The 21,596-nt window shown below is 40.7% G+C and overlaps 1 pseudogene across 1 annotated transcript; it reads right to left on the reverse strand.

Moving 5' to 3' along the window:
- Positions 1 to 19,444: 19,444 nt before the first annotated feature.
- On the reverse strand, positions 19,445 to 21,029 carry LOC109373911 (elongation factor 1-alpha 1 pseudogene; annotated as a pseudogene). The gene has a single exon (XR_002122318.1). The product of XR_002122318.1 is annotated as an elongation factor 1-alpha 1 pseudogene (transcript).
- Between the last annotated feature and the right edge of the window lie 567 nt (positions 21,030 to 21,596).

A 21,596-nucleotide genomic window follows, 5' to 3' on the forward strand; every position in this document is an offset into this window, starting at 1 on the left:
CTCCAGGTTGAGCTGTTGTTCAGCATCTTAGCTGTGGAGGGCAGTGTCACTGGCCCTCATATGTGGGATCCAAACCGGGGCCCTCTGGCGTCCCAAGCCAATTCTTAACCATCGCGCCACTCGGCCGGCCCAATTATGATGTTTCTTGGCATGAGTCTGTTTGGGTTCATCTTATTTGGGACTCTCTGTGCTTCCTGGTCTTGTGTATCTATTTCCTTCACCAGGTTAGAAAATGTTCAGTCATTAATTCTTCAAATAGGTTCTCAATCCCTTGCTCTCTCTCTTCTCTGGTGCTCCTATGATGCAAATGTTGCTACACTTGATGTTGTACCAAAAGTCCCTTAAACTATCCTCACTTTTTATAATTCTTTTTTCTTCTTTTGCTGTTCCCATTGGGTGTTTTCCACCACCTTCTTTTCCAAATTGCTGATTCAATTCTCTAATCCATTGTTGATTCTTTCTAGTGTAGTCTTCATTTCAGTTATTGTATTCCTCATTTCTGACTTTTTTAAGTTTCTATCTCCATTTTTTGTTTCCTATCTCTTTGTTAAAGTTCTCACTGAGTCGATCTATTTTTCCCCTAAGTTTGTTGAACACCCTTATAACCACTGTTTTGAACTCTGTATCTGGTAGATTGCTTGTTTTCATTTTGTTTAGTTCTTTTTCTGGAATTTTCTCCTGATCTTTAATTTGGGACATGGTTCTTTGTCTCCTCATTTGGCTGCCTCTCTCTGTTTTTTTTTTCTATGTATCATGTAGATCTGCTACATCTCCCAGTCTTGGCAGGATGGTCTTGTGTAGTAGATGTCCTATGGGGCCCAGTGGCACCATCTCTGTGGTGCTCCAGAAGTGTCCCTTGTGTGAATTGTGTGTGTCCTCCTGTTGTATTTTTTTTTAAACTTTATTGGAGAACAGTGTGTTTTTCCAGGACCCATCAGCTCCAAGTCAAGTGATTGTTTTCAATCTAGTTGTGGAGGGTGCAGGTCACTGGCCCATGTGGGAATTGAACTGGCAACCTTGGTGTTACAAGCACCGTGCTCTATCTAGCTGAGCCAACTGGCCACCTACCAGCAGCTCAGCTCCAAGTCAAGCCATTGTCTTCAATCTAGTTGTGGGGGGCACAGCTCACTGGCCCATGTGGGAATCGAACTGGCAACCTTGGTGTTATGAGACCGTGCTCTAACCACCTGAATCCAGCCAGCCTCCCCTCTCCTGTTGTATTTGAGACTTGATTGCTGTTTGCTCCTCAGTGCATGGGGGAGGTCATGCTGCAACCTGAAACTGGCTGCTACCTGCACTGGGCCTGGGCCCACTCAGCAAAAGGCACTGGGGACACCGAAGCCAGCCACCACCTACCTGGGGCCTCCAGACCTTGGAGAGTTTTTAAGTGGATGCAAGGCTGCCTGTGAGGCACAGCCACCGAAAGAGCCAAGAGCAGTGCGCAAGTTAGGTGGAGCAGGCTCTCAAGGAGTCACCAGGGTAGGGTTAGCAGTCTTCACCACATTAATGCAGATTCATATATGGTGCCTACCTTTCCCTGCAGACTGCATGGGTGGGAGCAGGGGTTCAACACAGGGACAATAGCAGCCCTCTTCCTGAAGTGACAAAATTCAGTTTCTCCCTGTATGTCTCTGACACCTTTCAAGCTGCTGACCCTTTGCTGGAGCTCAGGGTGAGTGCCTGTGAGCAAGTAAGTCTGTGCACAAGCCCTTTAAGAATATATCTGGGTTTTCAGCAGCCATCCATCTCACTGGAACAGGACAGAATCACCACTGATCTTCATAGCCAGCTGTTGTGGGGACTGTTCTTCCCAGCTTTGGCTACCTGGTCTGGGGAGGCTGGTGTGGGGCTGGGACCCCTCATTCCTCGGTGGGGACCTCTGCAGCTGAGATGCCCCTCCCGCTTCTCAACCACCACATGTGGGTGTGTAACCAGCCCATTTTGCATCTCTGCCCCTCCTACCAGTCTCAACATGGTCACTTCTTTATATCCTTAGTTACAGGAGTTCCGTTCAGCTAGTCTGCAGGTGATTCACTGGTTGATTTTTCTATAATTTAGTTGTAATTTTGATGTCATCATGGGAGGAGACAAGCACAGCACTTACCTACTCTGCCATCTTGACCACTCCTCTTTATGCCATTCTTAAAACTTTTCTGTAAGTCTGAAGTTATGTCAAAATTGAAAATGAAAAGAAAAATGTCCTGTACTGTAATTACTCCATAATGAAAGAACTTTGGAGAGAAATTCTATATTTTTATTAAGCTGAGCTGATGAAACAACAAATACGTCTTGAGGATAAGAGCACAACTAGTGACCTGAGTTCTAGAAATTTGAATACTTCCTGGGTTCAGTGTTTCCATTTATTCACTAAAAAGAAAAAGAAAAAACATTTATCAAGCTCCAGTTAAAATAAGTTAATAATAAGATGAATACGGAGAAATGTATACTTCTGTCCTTCCCATGTAAAAGTGAACTGCTTTAGAAGCTCCTCCCTGATGGGGGTTATAATTACCACATTCATAAGTGCAATAGATGCATGCAAAGTACCAAAGACTATATTTACCTGTTTCAATAAGATAGCACATTCATCATTGCAAATATGATTAGAGCTATCATTTGGTTAAGTTTGTGGTAGTTCATTGTCATCTACCATAATCCATCTGGTTTTGCAGAAGCTCATACTGGTGAATCAGATGAGGATATAATGGGGACCACTACCCTTACATTCTTAAAGTCTTTGAGAGTGATACAATTCCTCCAGGGGTGTTTTATGATTCTGTCTTTGCCACGACAGGGGAGGAACAGTTTCAAGGACTTCCACTTTAATCTTCCTTCCATAATATTTCTTAGTCCACATAATATGGAATCAATGTAAGGATTTTTCCAGCTAATGATCTCCATCCCTATTATGAATATAATTACTGGGAAAATAGCCTTAAGATGGGTATGAAGACCCGTTGGAAACACTGTAAAGTGGACTTGGGTCAGAATGCAATTTGTCACCTGATCTGCATAAATCCCATTCTAATAGGGGGGCCCCATGCTGTTTTATATCCCATGGTATCCCTGTCAGGCTCAGATCTATATCAAATAGCTCTCTAAAGTTATGAATATTTCCTTAATTCTAGTTACTATAGCAAATGGCCAATGGTGGTCTAAAGACTGAAAACCAAATAGGACACAGAGAAAGTTTGTAGAAAAATGTGGAGTAGACTCAAAAGTTCCAGACCTACAGAAAGAACGTAGATTTTGGATCCATGCATATCTGTGTTGGATGCCTGCTTTGCCACTCATTGGGCAGCAGAAGGGCATCACACAGAGCAGGCCCTCATTGAATAAGTGGCTGTTTTTATTAATAGTATCAATAGGTATCCCTTTGGTCATTGTTCATAGTTCATGCAACACATGAATATTCATGTAGTACAGTCTTACCCAGGTGAATTTTGAAAGCTTTATGAGTATAAGATAGTTTCACCTGGAACTCTGAGATTGAAAAACAAAATGAGCAACTGCATATAGTAAAGAAAGTGTGTTTGGGAGGCAACTAAATTCTACCAAGGAGCAGGAATTTAGCCTGAGATGATATGGTAATGAAAACAAGGAGACAGATTTATACATTGCCTTAGTTTGGCTCTGCAAGAGCAGAGCTTGAATTAGGGACATGTGTGCTGGTAGTTTATTTGGGAGCTGATTCCAAGGAGTGAATGGGGAGAGTCTTATTGAAAAATCTAGTAAAATGTGTGTTAAGATTATTATTGCTGTGGGAACTGAGGCCCAGTTCTGCTGGGAAATCATGTAGAAAGCTCTTTTATATTGTTCCTTCAAAAGACTAGAAGTTAAACATTGTATCTTTTAACTCCTGTCAGCTATTGTTTGAGCCCTTGGAGACATTGGTTCTAGCCTACTTGGAAGCACCTGTGGCTGAACATAGCTGCAAGAATCCTCACAAGGCAGAAGGAGCTTTTTAATAGGCTCTAGGTCCTTCAAGTGGGGCATGAAAGTGGCCTAGGAGATATATACCTTAGCTAAAATCAGAGGCAAACGTAGATCATGTTGCACAGGGTGCAAAAAAGTCTCCTACGTACACTTTGTTTCTTCAGATCTCATTATTATTACTTGGCTAACCCAGTGAGGTATTTTGTTTTGTTTGTTATTAATCTCAGTTTACCCATCTGCAGTGGCCTCATGGGAGACCATAAATATTTTGTATTTGTTATAAGGCTTCCTGACATTTACTTCTGAAGATGCCTACCATAGAGCAAGAAATTGCTTGAGAATCTTTTGAACATTATAGCCCTTCCTGATGCACTGTCACTATGCACTGCAGAAAGCAGAGAGCATGGGGTAATAGGTCCAACACAAATAGCTGAAGCAAAACATGCTACTTGGGTTTGGAAGAGTGTCTGATGGATTTGGGTTCTACAAAGCATTTTTGGCAGCTTGGAGCAGCTATAATCTTGTGTCCATAAATTTCATTTTATTTTAAGAAAAGCTGTGCCTATTTTCTTTTAGCTGATAAGAAGTCTCCTTACATTATGAATAAACTCCAAAGCTTATGTGAAAACTCATTTGGCTCTACCTCAGAAATTTCCCAATTTCCCATTTTGGGCCTATATATGATGGAAATAGCTTTCTTTTAATTGATTCTGGAGAGAGTTATAACCACTCTTTGATCTGGGCCTCACAGTTTTAGGAGGTGAAAGGGGTGTTATGGTGATTGGTTCTCTAACTTCTTGGTGACCCCACAGGGTGTATTCAATGCCCTGGGTGCATTCCACTTATTCAGAAACCTATGGGCTGAAAATGAGAAACTGGCAGCCAAAAAGGAGGTTAAAGCCTCCATATCAGCCCAGTTTCCCCCTTGATTATTCCCTCCCTCAAACACAGAGAAAAGAAATTGAATTTCTCTTTATGAAATTTTTATTGTAAAGCCCTTCTGAAGAAGCTATTAATAATATGAGCCGTAATTTGTTGTATACTTTTGAAATTTAGAGAATGCTCTTCTCATTAGGATGGAAAGTAATCACACAATAAAATACACCCTTCTTCCTCAGCATTATTTTCTTCCCCTTTAAAATTTGGAACCTTTTTGTTAGGACTCTTTGATTACAAGTGACAGAAACCCAATGGGAACTGGCTTAAATAAAAAGAGGGCCCTATCATAAGAATCCTGGGCTGCTTTATGAGAACAAGGACAGCAATTTAAAGTTGTGAGAAGAGGGGTGGCCGGTTAACTCCATTGGTTAGAGCATGGTGCTGATAACACCAAGGTTGCTGGTTCAATCCCCACATGGGCCACTGTGAGCTGTGCCCTCCTTAAAAACAAAACAAAAACCTAAAGTTGTGAGAAGAATGTGCCTGGACTCAGGAACAACTAGGTTTAAGAACACATTAGTCCCTCCACAGATCTCTCTCTAGTTCTTAGATATGTCCCTCTCTAAACATCTGCACCCTTCTTTTCACCATACATATGGTTTTATTTCTTTTGTCCTTTTGGCCCATGAGGTAAAACTATACACCCCTGGATAATTTCCAAGTATTATATCATAAAGCCCAACCACCAAGAGGAAGACAGACACTTCAGCTCCAAAATATCTAGAGAAAGACTCTAACCGACTCACTTTGCACCAATCAACTGTAGTCAGGATTCCGGTAATAGAATAACATGGTGGATCCCCCTATAACCACGGTGAGAAACCTCCAGAAAAAAAAAAGATCATAGATTGTCAAATCATAATTCTCTCTTACCAAGGGGTTTGACCCAGTAATTACTAACGTTTAACACCTTGCATTCTCTGCTTGACTTAAGCAGACTCTTAGTACAAGAAAACCAAAGATTGTGTGTTTCCAGAATAGAGGTGGAAATCTGTTCTAGCCAAGGGCTGAGCCTGTCATAATGGAATCAGAAGCATTTCCAGTCACTAATGTTGCCAAGTCCCCTCTGTCCTGGGGCTTTTCATTCCATAAACCATTAAACATCTAATCTTACAAACAGCTCCCTTGGGCACACTGTAATACCCACCTGAATATCCTACCAGCTAAGATTGCCTTTGTTCGTAGCCGGAAATCCAAGGTGGGAATCATAAGGATCCAGACTATTTAAAATTCCAAGTCAGTACTGCAGAATGATCCTCTTTATTTTCTGTTTAATATAAAATCAACAACTATTTAGCAAATATGAGAACCATTCATTCATTCATTCATTCATTCATTCATTCTGCAGGTCTTTATTACATCCTTAGTATGTAATAAAGGCACTATCTAGATTCAAGTGGTACGAAATTGAATTCTATTTCACATCTGCATTCATGGAATTCAGTTATCTGTTTACATCTTATCTCAGTCAGTTTGGGCTGCTATAACAAAATTATCATGGACTGGGTGGCTTGAACAACAAACATTTTTTTCTCACAGCTCTGGAGGCTAGAAGTGTGAGATTAGGTTGCCAGCACAGTTAGGTTTTAGAGAGAGCTCTCTTCCTGACTTCTTGTGTAGACAGGGAGAAAGGGGAAGAGAGAGAGAAAGAGAGAGAGAGAGAGAGAGAGAGAGAGAGAGAGAGAGAGAGAGAGAGAGAGAGAGCAAGCACTCTCATGGCTCTTAAGAGCACTAATCCCATCATAAGGGATCCACCCTCATGACCCAATTACCTCCCAAGGGCTCATTCTCTATATACCATCACATTGGGATTAGGGTTTCAGTATATCAACTTGGGTGTGGGAGACAGAAAATTCAGTCCATGTCTGTTGAAAAAAACATGTAAGCAAATAGTTGTAATAGTATATAAAAGATGCAAAAATAGAGTTAAGTTGCACAATAAAGGGAATTATTAACTGTACTGAAAAAAATGGTAGAGGGCTCAGAGAATAATTCATAAGGGAGGTGATGCCTGAAACAGTTTTGAAGGAATGAGAAAGAATTTCCCTGGGTAACACAGAAGGAGAGAAATCTAAACAGCATATGAGTGGGATTTTCTAAAAATCAGAAGCATCACACCACAGACAACATTAAACCAGGTGGCTAATGAGGAATCCTGCCACAAGGATTCATGCATTTTTCATGTCAGATTTTAATTATCCTAGTGATTTTCCTTACAGTATTAGTTAGGGTAAGCTAAACTGCTATAATAAGCACACACAAAAATATATACTAAGGCTAAAATCCAATAGAAATTACAAGGCTAAAATCCAATATGGTGAATATTTAAATAAAAAAAAATTTATTACAGTAAAAGACACATTGCCATTAATCCCCTTCAAAATACTCTCCCTCACTTTGAACACACTTATCCTATAATTCTTGCCACTTTCTGAAGCAGTTTTGGAAGTAATCTTTCGTGTCTTCAGTTGTGCTGACATGGCTGTCTCAATGTCCTGAATCATTTTGACTTTGGGGAAGAGCCAGAAGTAGCATGGTGCCAGACCCAGTGAATAAGGTGGATGAGGAAACACCGTAATTTTTTTTTTGACAGAAATTGCCATATACCAGAAGCAATGTGTGACATGGAGCATTGTCATGATGGAGGATGATTTACAGCACACTTCAAAACACACCTTCTCTCAACTGTAGCTCACACACCCAACTGACTTCACCAAACAAGTTGAGACTTGTCACACACTGTTTCTAAGGTTCAATGTGCCACTTCCCATATTGAAGATCCCTGCTTTTCCAATGGATGGCACTTGGCACCAGCATTCACTGTATTATTTGATCACACTTCGTATTTCTCATTCAAATGACAATTGGCTGACATCTCCACTCCATTCCATAATTTAAGGCCTTGGGTCCCTTACATTTCTGCCCCTGCCATCTTCTACATCCTCTCTGGTTTTATTCAGTAAATGGCAGGAGAAAAGGGGAGCATGGTGGAAGTAGCCTCAACTTTTAACAGCCTTAGTACATAAGTAGCACACATCACTTCCGTTAATATTCCATTGATGAGAGCTGGACATATGCCCACATTTGTTTGCCAGGAAAAGTGGGAAATGTAGCCATTCCTGTGCAGCCACTTCCCAACTCCAACAGATTCTTATGTGCAGAAAGTATTGGTTTTCGTCAACAGCTAAGCTACCTCTGCCACATTTACGATGTATATAAACCATCTATAAAATATACATACCCTTCAAACTACTGACACAAAAATAAGCTACAAGAATTTGAAACAGAGAAGGAAAAAATTTTAAACTTTTAAGTTTCTCCTTTAAAATACTTCAAAAGGGAGTCTTATTTACTTTCAAATTTTCAAATTTTTAAACAAATTTTAAAAGGGTAGTTGGCCATTTTAAAGTGATCTTGAATAATAGGATATCTTTAAATATCATATCACTTTGAGCTACTTGTGGTATAGTCAACTTCATTGTAATCTTAAAATAAGATAAACAAAAACATCAACTTGTTTTTTTAAAAAAACAGCAACAAGGGCTAGCAGAGTGGCGCGATGGTTAAAAACTGGCTTGGGACGCCAGGGGGCCCCGGTTTGGATCCCACATATGAGGGCCAGTGACACTGCCCTCTGCAGCTGGGATGCTGGACAACAGCTCAACCTGGAGGTGGCTGCCGTGAGTCGCTGGCAATGGCATAGGCTGCAGCCCCTGTACCGGTGGGTTGCCATGGGCTACCGTGTGTAGCCAGCAGCCAGCGTGAGCAGCCAGCAGCCGCCATGAGCGGCCGTCCAGAAGCCGGTGACTGATCTGCCTCACCCGGGAAGAGCGCAATGATGGTGCCAACTTGGGCCAGTGAAGCAACGTCCTCCNGGAAGAGCGCAATGATGGTGCCAACTTGGGCCAGTGAAGCAACGTCCTCCACAACTAGACTGAAGAACAAAACGACAGCAGCTTGTCTGTTCCCCTTCCCCCAGTTCCCCAGCACTGTTCCCATCCCCCCCCAATTTCCCAATTAAAAAAAAAACAGCAACAAGAAAATGAAGTGCTATTCTAAGCATTCCAATAGGTATTATATAAATACTAAGTCAATAGAAGAGGTACTTTAAAAGATCAAAAATACAAAAGGTTTTTTTCTTCATTGACCTATTTTATGCATGTATGAACTAATTTGTTCTAAAATACAGTCAGATTTTATTTTGCTAAGTTGCTTTTTTTTATTGTGCATGCATTTTGACCAAGCAATAATACATTTAGTAATTAACCCTAAAGAAATAATCAGAGGGGCCAGCCGAGTGGCTCAGATGGTTAAGAGCGCCAACTCTGAGCAACAGGGTCGCGGGTTCGATTCCCACATGGGCCAGTGAGCTGTACCCGAGCTGAGCTGCCGCTGAGCTGCCAACAGGTGCCTGGACGGCTCAGCTGGTGAGAGCATATGTTCCTAACAACATGGTTGCTGGTTTAACTCTGGCATGGGATGGTGGGCTATGCCCACACACAACTAAGATTGAACACGGCACCTTGAGCTGAATGTCCGTGAGCTGCTGATGGGTGGCCGGATAGCGACTGGACTTGGAGCTGAGCTAGCTGCATCCTTTACAACTAAGATTGAAGGACAACAACTTGGCTGTTCCCCTTTCCTAATTCCCCAACACTGATCTCCTTCCCAAATTTCCCAATAAAATCTTTAAAAAGAAGAAAGAAAGAAAGAAGGAAAGAAAAGAAAGAAAAAAATTTAAAAATGTGTAAAACTGCATTTTTAGGGCCAGCCAAGTGGCTCAGTTGGTTAAGAGCTCGCTCAAAAGTGCAAGCTCTGAGCAACTAACAGTTCGATTCCCAGCCCGAACCAAGCTGCCGCTGAGCTGCCAACAAGTGGCAGGAGGGCTCAGCTAAAAAAAAAATAAATAAAAAATAAAATAAAATAAAATAAAAAACAAGACTGTATTTTTATGGATGCTACCTTCTACCAAATTGTTTGCAATAGTAATTAGTTTGCATTTAAATGCCTAATAATAAAAAGCAGGTTAAATAAGAGGGGTGCAGCCAGTAGGATAACCTGACATCTCAGTTTACTCCTGCTATCCTAATATGACTGGAATTAACCCTCTTGTCTTATTCTCAAAAGTACTTCAGTATGAATGATAAATTATATGGTCACCCTATATATAATGAAATATATTACACCTTAAAAATTCATGATGTATTAAATTATATAATAAAAAGATAATTTTTTTATAATTTGATATGTGTAAAATGCAGTTTACTATGTATAGATTCAATGCAATTCCAATTTTAAAATCCCAGAAAGTTATTTTATGGATATCAACAAGTTGATTTTAAAGTTTATATAGAAAAGCAAGACGCAGAATAGCTAACACAGTAATGAACAACAAAGTTGGAGGACTGATACTACCTAAATTAAACACTTACTATAAAGCTACAGTAAACAAGACACTGTGATATTGGTGACAGAATAGACAAATAGATAAATGGACTAGATTAGAGAGCCCAAAAGTAGACTCACAAAAATACAGTCAACTGATCTTTGATAAAGGAGTAAAGATAATCCAATGGAGAAAGAATAGTCTTTTCAACAAATGGTGCTGGAACAACTGGACATCCACGTGCAAAAAGGAAAAAAAATCCAGACATAGACCTTACATCTTTCACAAAAACTAAATCAAAATGGATCATAGACCTAAATATAAAATGCAAAATCATAAAAATTTTAGAAGATTACATAGGAGAAAATCTAGGTGACTTTGGGTTTGGCCATGACTTTTTAGATAAAACAACAAAAGTATGATCCATGAAAGAAAACAATAAGTGGGACTTCATTAAAATTAAAAACTTCTCTGTGAGAGACTGTAAGAGAATGAAAAGACAAGCCACAGACCAGAAGAAAATATTTGCAAAAAATGTGTCTGATCAAGGACTTGCACCTAAAACATACAAAGAACTCTTAAAACTGAACAACAAAAAGAAAACCCCAAACAACCCAATTAAAAAGTGGGCAAGAGATATGAACAGGTACCTCACCAAAGATATACAGGTGGCAAATAAGGATTTGAAAAGATGTTTAACATAGTATGTTATTAGGGAAATGAAAATTAAAACTAGATACCACTGCACACCTATTTGAATGACCAAAGTCCAAAACACTAACACCAAATGCTGATGAGGATGTGAAGCAAGAGGCACTCTCATTCATTGCTGGTGGGAATGCAAAATGGTACTTTAGAAGGCAGTTTGGAGGTTTCTGGCGAAGCTAAGCATTGTCTTACCATACGATCCAGCAATCATGCTCCTTGGTATTTACCCAAATGAGTTGAAAGCTATGTGTACACAAAAACCTGTACATAGATGTTTATAGCAGGTGCATTCATAATTGCCAAAACTTGGAAGCAATCAAGATGTCCTTCAGGAAGTGAATGGAGAGGTAAGCTGTGGTACATACAGACAGTGGAATATTATTCAGAATTTTTTAATGCACTAACAAGCCATAAAAGAGAAGGAAACTTAAATGCACATTGTTAAGTAAAAGAAGCCAATCTGAAAAGCCTACATACTATATGATTCCAACTATATGACATTCCGGAAAAGGCAAAACTACAGAGAAAGTGAAAAAAAATCAGTAGTTCAGGGAAGAAGAGAGAGATGAATAGGTGGAGTAAAGGGGATTGTTAGGGCAGTGAAACTACTCTGTTTGATAGTATTATGATAGTATGTATGATAGTATAACGGGTACATGACGTTATACATTTGTTAAAAGCCATAGAATGTACAGCACAAAGACTGAACCTTAATGTAAACTGTGGAATTTAGTTTATAATCTATCAGTACATATTGGTATTGGTTCATCGATTATACCAAATGTACCATACTAATGCTAGATATTAATAGGAGAAACTATGGGGAGAGGGAGCATATGGGAACTCACTGTATTTTCTCCTCAATATTTCTGTACACCTAATACTGCTCTAAAAATTAAAGTCTGTTTATTTTAAAATGCAGTTTCTATGCAGTATTATTATACAATCTCATATTTGTTAAAATACTTATGGTTATATGGGCTCAAAGAAGAATTGAGAGAACGCAAATCAAAATGTTAAGTTATCTTTGCATGACAGAATTAGGGAATGTTTTTTGCTTATCTGTAAGTTCTAATTTTTTAACATGTTTGCCGGAGTCATTAAATATATATTAAAGAGGAAAGAATTTTCTTGCCTCGAGAATCAGGTTCTCAAAGAGTTAAATACTTACATGACTTCATTATTGTGAGCTTACCACAGTGCAGGTATGTTGCATGCAATAGCTCACTCAACCCCTCAAAATTAGGTCTTTTACACCCATTGTACAGATGCAAAACTGTGGCATTAGCCACTTTGCTCGATGTGATGTATGTGTCTATAATTTTCAGAAAGACAGACCAAACACACCCTTCTTCCTTTTTGGTGCTACAGCATTATGGGGAAGTATTTACCACCCTTCCATGTATATGGGTACATGTACAGGCACATACCACAGAAGCTGTCAACTGTACCAGAGAAAAGTGTTGTTTTACTCCCCCAACTCAAGACGAATGTCCTATAGGTACAGTGGAAATTTGGGCAAATACCACATAATCAGAGCTGGAAATTACATTACATTAGCACTAAGCTAAATGCTAGCTTTCTATCTAAAAACATGAAAAGCAAGTCATTTTTCTAAAGTAATACCTTGGCTGTGTGTCTGCCGAGGCAACAATACTAGCCTCATATTCTGGTTTCACATTTGCATCTAGAGTAGCCTCATAGATAACACCTTGTTAGAGGAGAAAGTGACTTTCTGTTCATATTATTCTTTGCTTCCCTGTATTATCTCTGAGAGGAAAAATGGATTGGTTTTGTTTGTGTTTTTAATTTGTTTATTACACACAGAGGCTGATGAATATTTCATACCTATTTGCAGGGCTGTTTTATGAGATGGTAACTTTAAAAATTACCTATGATACAATTCTGGAGAAGGATGGTTGTTAAGGCCACAGCACAGACTGTGCACCTCAACCACTGCCTTGGGTTACGTGCTCCCAGAAGCAGCTTCTGAGACAGGAATTTAGGTGCAAATAGACACTCATGTGGCAGATGACCCCAGGAAACACTAGTAGAAGACTGGGGAGGTGAGAAAAGGAAAGGAAGGAGCCCATACAGGTGCTATTAAGCCAGTTAATGCTGGGCCCCTGCAACTTTCAGTGGGAAGACCATTGCAGACTTAGTCACACTGGGTTAAGAACATCCTGTGCAAGGCATAGCAGATATTGGCAGCTCCTACCTCAGGCTGAGAGGCAGCCATGACCTCACTCTGTCTTTCCTCCCACCTCCTGGTTACCCCTTGTCTTAGTTTGGTTTCCCCCAAGGTAGACCCAGAGACAAGGCGAACATAAGCAGTTTATGTGGGAGGTGATGCAAGGAAACACTGAGGGGAGGGGAGAAGGAGACAGGGCAGGGAACAGGGGTGGGTTCAGCCCACCTGCGCCTGCAGGAGCATATATACATCAAACTCTCTGGGCAGTGGCCAGAACTACAGAGATTTGTGTGAGGTTCCAGCAGCATTCCCTACTCCCCTCTTCCTGGAGAAGGTGATCTGTGCTTTTGAGAAAATGAACACCAGAATCTATTGGAAACTACCTGTCTAGAGTGTGCCAACCATGACGAAATGCAAGCTGTCCCCACCTGTGGGTGTGCTGAGCAGGAACGGCTTTTGGCCAAGGTGGGGACTTGTGAGAACATTTCCATATCTGGCTGCTCACTGGGACATAGTCAGCCTGGCTTCCTGTGTGACCACTTCCACTGTTGATGGCGGTACCCTGTACTATGTGGAATGGAAGGCATGATATTCCTGTCACGAAGTGGATCTGTGCTTCTCCACCTATTCTACTTCCTGAGATGTTTAAACGACACCAGAAAGTCTGGGGATGCAAATCTTCCTCCCCAAGTTTCTCCTTCCTCCTACACAAAACAAGACAAGAACAAGGCCCCATCCTGTTCTCCCATTTGCCTCCTTCAGTGAACTTGGGAGATTGGATTCCTTAAATCAGAACAGTGGCATACTGGGTGCTTACATTTTCTTAACGCAGACATCTCTCTGTGCAGTGGGGATTCTCTGTGAAGTGTGGACTTCAACCAGGCTCACTGACATGTGTGGTTTTCTAAATCAAACTCTGTATATTTAATCTCCAGTGCATGACAAAGAAAGGGGTTGGGGGTGGGGAGATGGAAAGAAATCAGTCAATTTAAGACTTTTTTATAAAGAGGATAGGGGAGGAAAAACATACTTGAAAATTTATTAACATCTAATCCTGTTAAGATTTTCTCCACTATATGCCAACACAACAGCACACTGGAAATGTGTACTAATTACCTCTGTTGTATCATGTGTGTACGATTTATACCCAGTCCCTGACCTTTTCGTTAATAACTTTGCATTATATTCATTGACCTGAAACAAATCGAATTCAGTGGCACTCACTCAAGAATGGAATTACATAGTCTTTTTAATTGGTCTTTTATTTATTTAAATGTGAAAAAGTAACAGCTTGCCACCTGTAATATTTTTCCAACAAAATAAGATTAGAATTCTAATATTTTCCCCAGGCTAGATGATTTTTTCAATCATCCAGCCATGAATGTATATTAGCCATGAAACTATAGTTCTGTATTATCTCCAAAAAGAATCTCTTAATTTTCTCTTTCATTGACAATGCCCTGAAAAATGCTGATATAGAAACATATTAATTACAGGAGATTTATGTGAATCAGCTCAGCTAGGAAGGCTTTTCTAGGAAGTGGCCCTCAGAATAGGCAGCACTCCATCTCCGTCCCAGCAGTTACACTGCCTTACCCTCCCCAGCTCTTCTGAGCCTTCTTGTGTGATTTAATACACCTCTGGATGGCAAAATCGGGAGTGCTAGGATAGGGATATGTTAAGCATGTGAAGATATTTTCCACTGCATTTGTTGGTTTTAAGTCCTTGAGCTGTATTGTCTGTTGACTGGAGGGGGGCAGAAATCTAATTTCAGGAGTTTAGTGATGTTCTCCTATCAACAGTTTCACAGGCAATAGACACTGCCGGTAACATTGTTCTTAACACCATTCACTCATCTCTTTCCTTGGAGGATTCTTGCAGGCGATCGAAGAGATAGGAGCCGCAGGAAAATTTTGGCTTTGCTCTCTAATTCCAGTGTGAAATTAATTGTCCCAACTGCAAACTATTTACTCCTATACTTACTATGTTTAACTTAATAATGCAAATGTTATTAGTGAACTGATGACTGATAAGGGTGCCTTTGTGTCCCGCTTTAACCTCTATTAGTGAGGATTATGAGGACGTAGCTACATTGGCATTTTCTAAGTGTCACTGTGACAGCACTTGCTGCACAAATGCCTAGCTGTCACTGTGAGTTTTATCACTCGGTTTTTCCCTCCGAATGTAGACTAATAAGCCCAGAAATTACAATTGCCTCCCTGCCGAATCTGTGATAGGCGGAAATAATGATATCAGTGCCCTGCTAATCTTCTTGCCTCTGCGCTTGGCACTGTCCTATTGAGTCACCTGTCACACTCCGCTTTGATGAGGCGAATTCAATCTCCCTGCTGTAATGACAATGGGGCCATTTTAATGTTTGGGAATGATTATGTGGAAACTTTGCCGTGCTCGGTCTTGGCAAGCAAGCCAGAGCACTGTGCACACTAGAAGAGTAGGCTCTGGCTGTCAGGCAGGTAGTGGAGATGCTGAATTATTGGAAAATGGGCGTTGCAGCCAGCTTCATTGTCTGCCTCACAGAGGGGAGGAGAAGAGGTGGGATCACTCTTGCAGAAGCATAGCCATTGGCTATTCTCTCAGTTGTCTGCACAAATTTGCCCCTAGAAGGATTTCCCAGAACCAGCTGTGTTGTTCAAGGAGGCAGGGGTGGCTGGAGTTTATAAATAATTACTGTCACACCACCAACATCATTTGCTGGGCTAGGAGCAAGGCAACACTACATGGATTGTGGAATAATTCTCCAGGACATGAACCAAATCAAATTACTCTTACCCCAGGCCCACTCTTTCCTTTTTCTTTGAGGTAATATTACTGCAGGGCCAGAAAAATATAATTCAGAAAATTCTAGGTGTTGAGATCTAGAGCAACCAAGAACCCTTATCTATTGCTGGTGTCAATTTCTAAAACCACTTTGGAAAACCAGCAGTCTCTGCTAAAGCCAGAGATATACAAAGCCAGCAATTTTACTCCTAAGTAGATATCCAACAGAGATAAATTTCACAGGAGCTTCCTTTGTGATAGTGCCAAACTGAAATTCATTGAAATGCCCATCAATAGAATGGATAAACCGATTGGGAATAGGTTTACAGTGGAATACTACAGAGCCTTCAGAGCGATTGAACTACAACTACGTGGATGAATCTCACAAACATGATGCTGAATGAAAAAAAGCAAATCTTGAAAGAATACTTACATAAAGTATTTCATTTATAAATATTCAGAGACGGGTAAAACTGCTGTATGGTGTGAGAAGTCGGGATCGTGGCTACCCTGGGTGGAGGTAATCACAGGCAGAAGACAGAGGGAGAGCTCCTTGGGGCAGGTAATGTTCTGATCCTAGGTTCTGGTTACACTATTGTATTTGGTCTCCAAATATTAATTGATTTTGTACTTCTCTGTATGTACATTATACTTTAATAAAGGGTTTTTCAATTACATTTAACTTAATGTTTTTAATGTTATATATGAGGCATCTGTGTATTCTCTCTGCCTTTATAGCATGAGGGAATTAAGGACAGAAATACCAGTTTGAAGCTGGACCTCAGGCTCCCTCACCAAGGACCTGCTCTGCTTATATGAAATCTGGGGAAGGGGTTTATTATTGACAAGCAAACACATTCCTCTCTCAGAGGTGATCACTGAAAACTGGAGGGGAGACAATATTGAACCATCTGAATCTCCAGCACTAATAGCATCTTGCCAATGTTGATCTCTCGGTTTTGGGTGAGAGAACAGAGAAGGGGCTGGAAGCCATAGCAAATGTGTTTGCTACACTCTTCAAGAGGTGGGGCGGATGCTACAGTCCATAGGGGTGAAGAGTCAGAAGCCTCAGGACTGCTTTCCAACTAATTTCCTACTAACACTTTCTGCCTTTCTTCAAATCATAGTTTTTCTGATGCATTTGCCAAATATCGAGTCATGTGAATGAAAAGTGCTCCCTTTTAGAACTACTATTTATACGTAGCTTTCCTATTTGAACAATAAAGCTCAAGGAAAGCATGTTTATCTCTAGTAATCACATCCCAGAAGGATAGCAGTACATGGAATACATGGAACCCACAGCCTCTGATCCTTGTAGAAGGGCAGCTCCCAAGCTCCCTGTTAATGTGCAAAAAAAGGTGTGCAGAAACGAGCCATAATTCAGCAGGCAAAATCATGTGCAATTGGATAGGACTCTGTAATGTAAATTGCTTGCCTGTTTCCAAAGCAAAATGGAGATGCACCTGGCCAATTAAATTGTCTTCAAACTCACTCTCTACCTTCATTTATTTCTTCTGACAGTCTGCTTTGTTCATCTTATCTGTCCAGACATAAGGTTCATTTAAGTTAGTGGTCACTAGTTTATCGTTACAATAAAAGTCAACTACATACACATTTTAATTTTATTATACAAGACTCTTAGCAGGCTCTCAGTCTTTCTTAAACATGAAATTATAAAAATGTTTTTTAATAATACAAGTAACCATAATAGCAATAAATCTACTCAGTTTAAAATCATTTTCAAGAAAATAGGGCTTTCTCTACCACCGGCCAGCAGTGTGATCTTGTAAAATTTCTCTGTACTTCAGTTTCCTCATTTGTACAGTATGGACAAGAAAAGTACCTACTCTACAAGGTTATGATGAGGATCAAATGAGATAATGCACACAGAACACTCAGAATGGTGCCCAATGTATTAGATGCACTCAATAGATGGTGGCCCCTAGAACGATGACGACTATAATGCTATTTCTTTGAGCAAAGCTCATCAACAGGCTTCCTGGAAAACAAAACCCACGCTTGAATATGGCAGTCAAAGCCCTTCACAGCCTGACTTCAACCTGCTGCAAAGCCCTAATATCTTGAACAGACTGGACCCCTCCCCATTTTCCAAACGTGCACTGTCCGTCTTTCTTTCTCCACCCCTTTTCCCACAAGCATCTGTGATAGAACTTCCTTCTTTCTCTTTATTTACTTCTTCTAGTTTAGAGTTTACTATTTCTTCAAGGCATAGAGAATAAGCTCTTTCTTTCATAAACCCTTTGCTCCCTAGGGTGGGTACACAGAGACAGACACACAGCAAAACCTCACACGTTTTAGTTTTGTGGCAGAGCAATTGCTATGCCACTATTATCCATGTAATCCCTTTCATGTCCCAGCTTCCCTTGCAATGTAACTTGTTCTGACCAATAACATGTGAACAAAGTGATGCATGACACTTCCAGGATGAGCTCATGCTCAGCTCTGCAGTCGTTCCCTTCACCCACCACAGCAGCCGCAGAAGCCACATGATTCAAATAAAGCAGCTACAAAATGGGAGCACCTCTATCAGCTTGGATCCCTGAGTGAGGACTGCCCCAGCCAACCTGGATGGGATATCCAGATCTTCACTGTATGAACCGTTGAACTGCAGCCACTGAGCCTGACCAGTGTATCTTCTTCTGTGCTCTCAGGTCTCTCAGAATCTGTATTTTAACAGGTGTTGTATCATAGTGGTTGGGGATGTGTACACACACATACACACACAAACTTTCCTCCTAGCAGGTCTGTACCTTCCTAGAATTCAGGAGTCAAGTTGCTTCATCTTTTTTTTTTTCAACGTCCAGTATCATTTATTTTTCCTAGAATCTGTATACATTTAACTGTAGCAAGACAGTGTTCAGTATGATGTAAGCCTTATTTTAAGTTCTTTGCACTACCTCAGTATTTGTAAATGTGAGAATTCACATTCAAGTAACTGGAAAACTAAAATTTGACATAACAAATTTACTCAATATTGATGTTAACTATACAAAATTTTATATGCAACATGTGGACTTTCAATATTACAGAATTTGGCCTTTGTAAACTAGCTTACACACCAACAAAGTTACTCTTTGCTTATCTGTCCTAACCTATTAAGTGTTGCACCAACAGACCCCTCTCCCCATAGCTTTTTACTATGTAAACAGATGACTCCTCTCCTTAAGACAACGTGAAAAAAAGCCCAAGGTCCCACCCAGAAGAAAACGTTAACCCCAAAATATCAAACTCTAAAATTTCAGCAGATGTAACACCAGAAATAGGTTATGGGCAACTCTTAAATCTCTTACCTAAGTAGTACTAGAGGGAAGTTACAGTGTTGACCAAAAGAACATACAGGTTTCTCATTAAACTTTGTTTTAATGGGTCTCAAAATTTCTGTGACAGATTTTTGACCAAGTTGTTTCCATTAAAAAGTACTGATTTTAAAAACTAATAACTTAAAAACTGCCACACACAAAAAAACAAATGGTCCACCGAACATTCTCCTTTCCTTCTGAAGGTTTTACGATGCATTGTAATCATTAACCAGTTTTTTACTATTACACTTAAATGGCCAATTGAGACAAACAGTTCTGAGACCGTTCTTCCACCACTGATTAAGACTGGCGTGGCAGGTATTGGGGATAATACTCATTTAGCCTTCTGAGCTTTCTGGGCAGACTTGGTGACCTTGCCAGCTCCAGCTGCCTTCTTGTCCACTGCTTTGATGACACCCACAGCGACTGTCTGTCTCATGTCACGAACAGCAAAACAGCCCAGAGGAGGGTAGTCAGAGAAGCTCTCAACACACATGGGCTTGCCAGGAACCATGTCAACGATGGCAGCATCACAAGATTTCAAAAAATTGGGGCCATCTTCCAGCTTTTTCCCTGAACGACGATCAATCTTCTCCTTCAGCTCTGCAAATTTGCAAGCAATGTGAGCTGTGTGACAATCAAGCACAGGTGCATATCCAGCACTGATTTGGCCTGGATGGTTCAGGATAATCACCTGAGCAGTGAAGCCAGCTGTCTCCATTGTTGGGTCATTTTTGCTGTCACCAGCTACATTGCCACGACGAACATCTTTGACAGACACATTCTTAACATTGAAGCCCACGTTGTCCCCAGGAAGAGCTTCACTCAAAGCTTCATGGTGCATTTCAACAGACTTGACTTCAGTTATAACATTGACTGGAGCAAAGGTGACCACCATGCCGGGTTTGAGAACACCAGTCTCCACACGGCCCACAGGGACAGTACCAATACCACCAACTTTGTAGACATCCTGGAGGGGCAGGTGCAAAGGTTTGTCAGTTGGACGAGTTGGTGGCAGGATGCAATCCAAAGCTTCAAGCAGCGAGGTTCCACTGGCACTGTCATCTTTATGGGTGACTTTCCATCCCTTGAACCAAGATATGTTAGCACTTGGCTCCAGCATGTTGTCACCATTCCAACCAGAAATTGGCACAAATGCTACTGTGTCAGGGTTGTAGCCAATTTTCTTAATGTAGGTGCTGACTTCCTTAATGATTTCCTCGTATCTCTTCTGGCTGTAAGGCGGCTCAGTGGAATCTATTTTGTTGACGCCAACAATTAGTTGTTTCACACCCAATGTGTAAGCCAGAAGGGCATGCTCACGGGTCTGCCCATTCTTGGAGATACCTGCTTCAAATTCACCAACACCAGCAGCCACAATCAGGACAGCACAATCAGCCTGAGATGTGCCTGTAATCATGTTTTTGATAAAGTCTGTGTCCTGGGGCATCAATGATGGTCACATAATACTTGCTGGCCTCAAATTTCCACAGGGAGATATCAATAGTGATCCCACGCTCACGTTCAGCTTTCAGTTTATCCAAGACCCAGGCATACTTGAAGGAGCCTTTTCCCATCTCAGCAGTCTCCTTCTCAAATTTTTCAATGGTTCTTTTGTCAATTCCACCACATTTGTAGATCAGATGACCAGTAGTGGTAGAATTGCCGGAATCTACGTGTCCAATGACAACGATGTTGATGTGTGTCTTTTCCTTTCCCATTTTGGGTTAGATTTAGCGGTGGTTTTCACTGCACCTGTGTTCTGGCGGCAAACCCGTTGTGAAAAAGACTGCTTCATCTTTGACTTTCCCATGACCCCCACCAAATTCTGGAACACAATAGGAATTCAGAAACATTCGTTGAATTATTGGGTCGTCGGGAAAGTCATGATGCATATTTACATTGAAAAACATAGAAAAATACGCCATGACTTTCCCGACAACCCATTAATTGTGCTTCCCTTTGTTTTTGAATTAGGGAAAAGTCCAAATGGGTAAAAGGCACAGCTTTGAGGATATTTTTCCTTACACATAGTAGTAAATGATTATTCTCCACCTTGGGAAATGTCTTACCTTTTAATAAAATAACCAATCTAAGATAATTCCAAGCCACTTGGAAGTGAAACTTCATCACAGTTCTATGAGGTTTCAAGTCTCCTCCTTCTCTTAAGAGAGTGTTCCTAGCTTCAAGGGCTGAGCTGTAAGTCACCAAAGACAATAATTTGTGGCAAGTTTGTGAATTTGTATAGGCAAGCGGAAGTGTGCTTTTCTGAAAGTAGCCTTCCCTGGAATTGCTGTGTGTGTGTGTGTGTGTGTGTGTGTGTGTGTGTGTGTGTGTA

Source organism: Hipposideros armiger, unplaced genomic scaffold, assembly GCF_001890085.2.
Source record: "Hipposideros armiger isolate ML-2016 unplaced genomic scaffold, ASM189008v1 scaffold_752, whole genome shotgun sequence".
Taxonomy (NCBI): domain Eukaryota; kingdom Metazoa; phylum Chordata; class Mammalia; order Chiroptera; family Hipposideridae; genus Hipposideros; species Hipposideros armiger.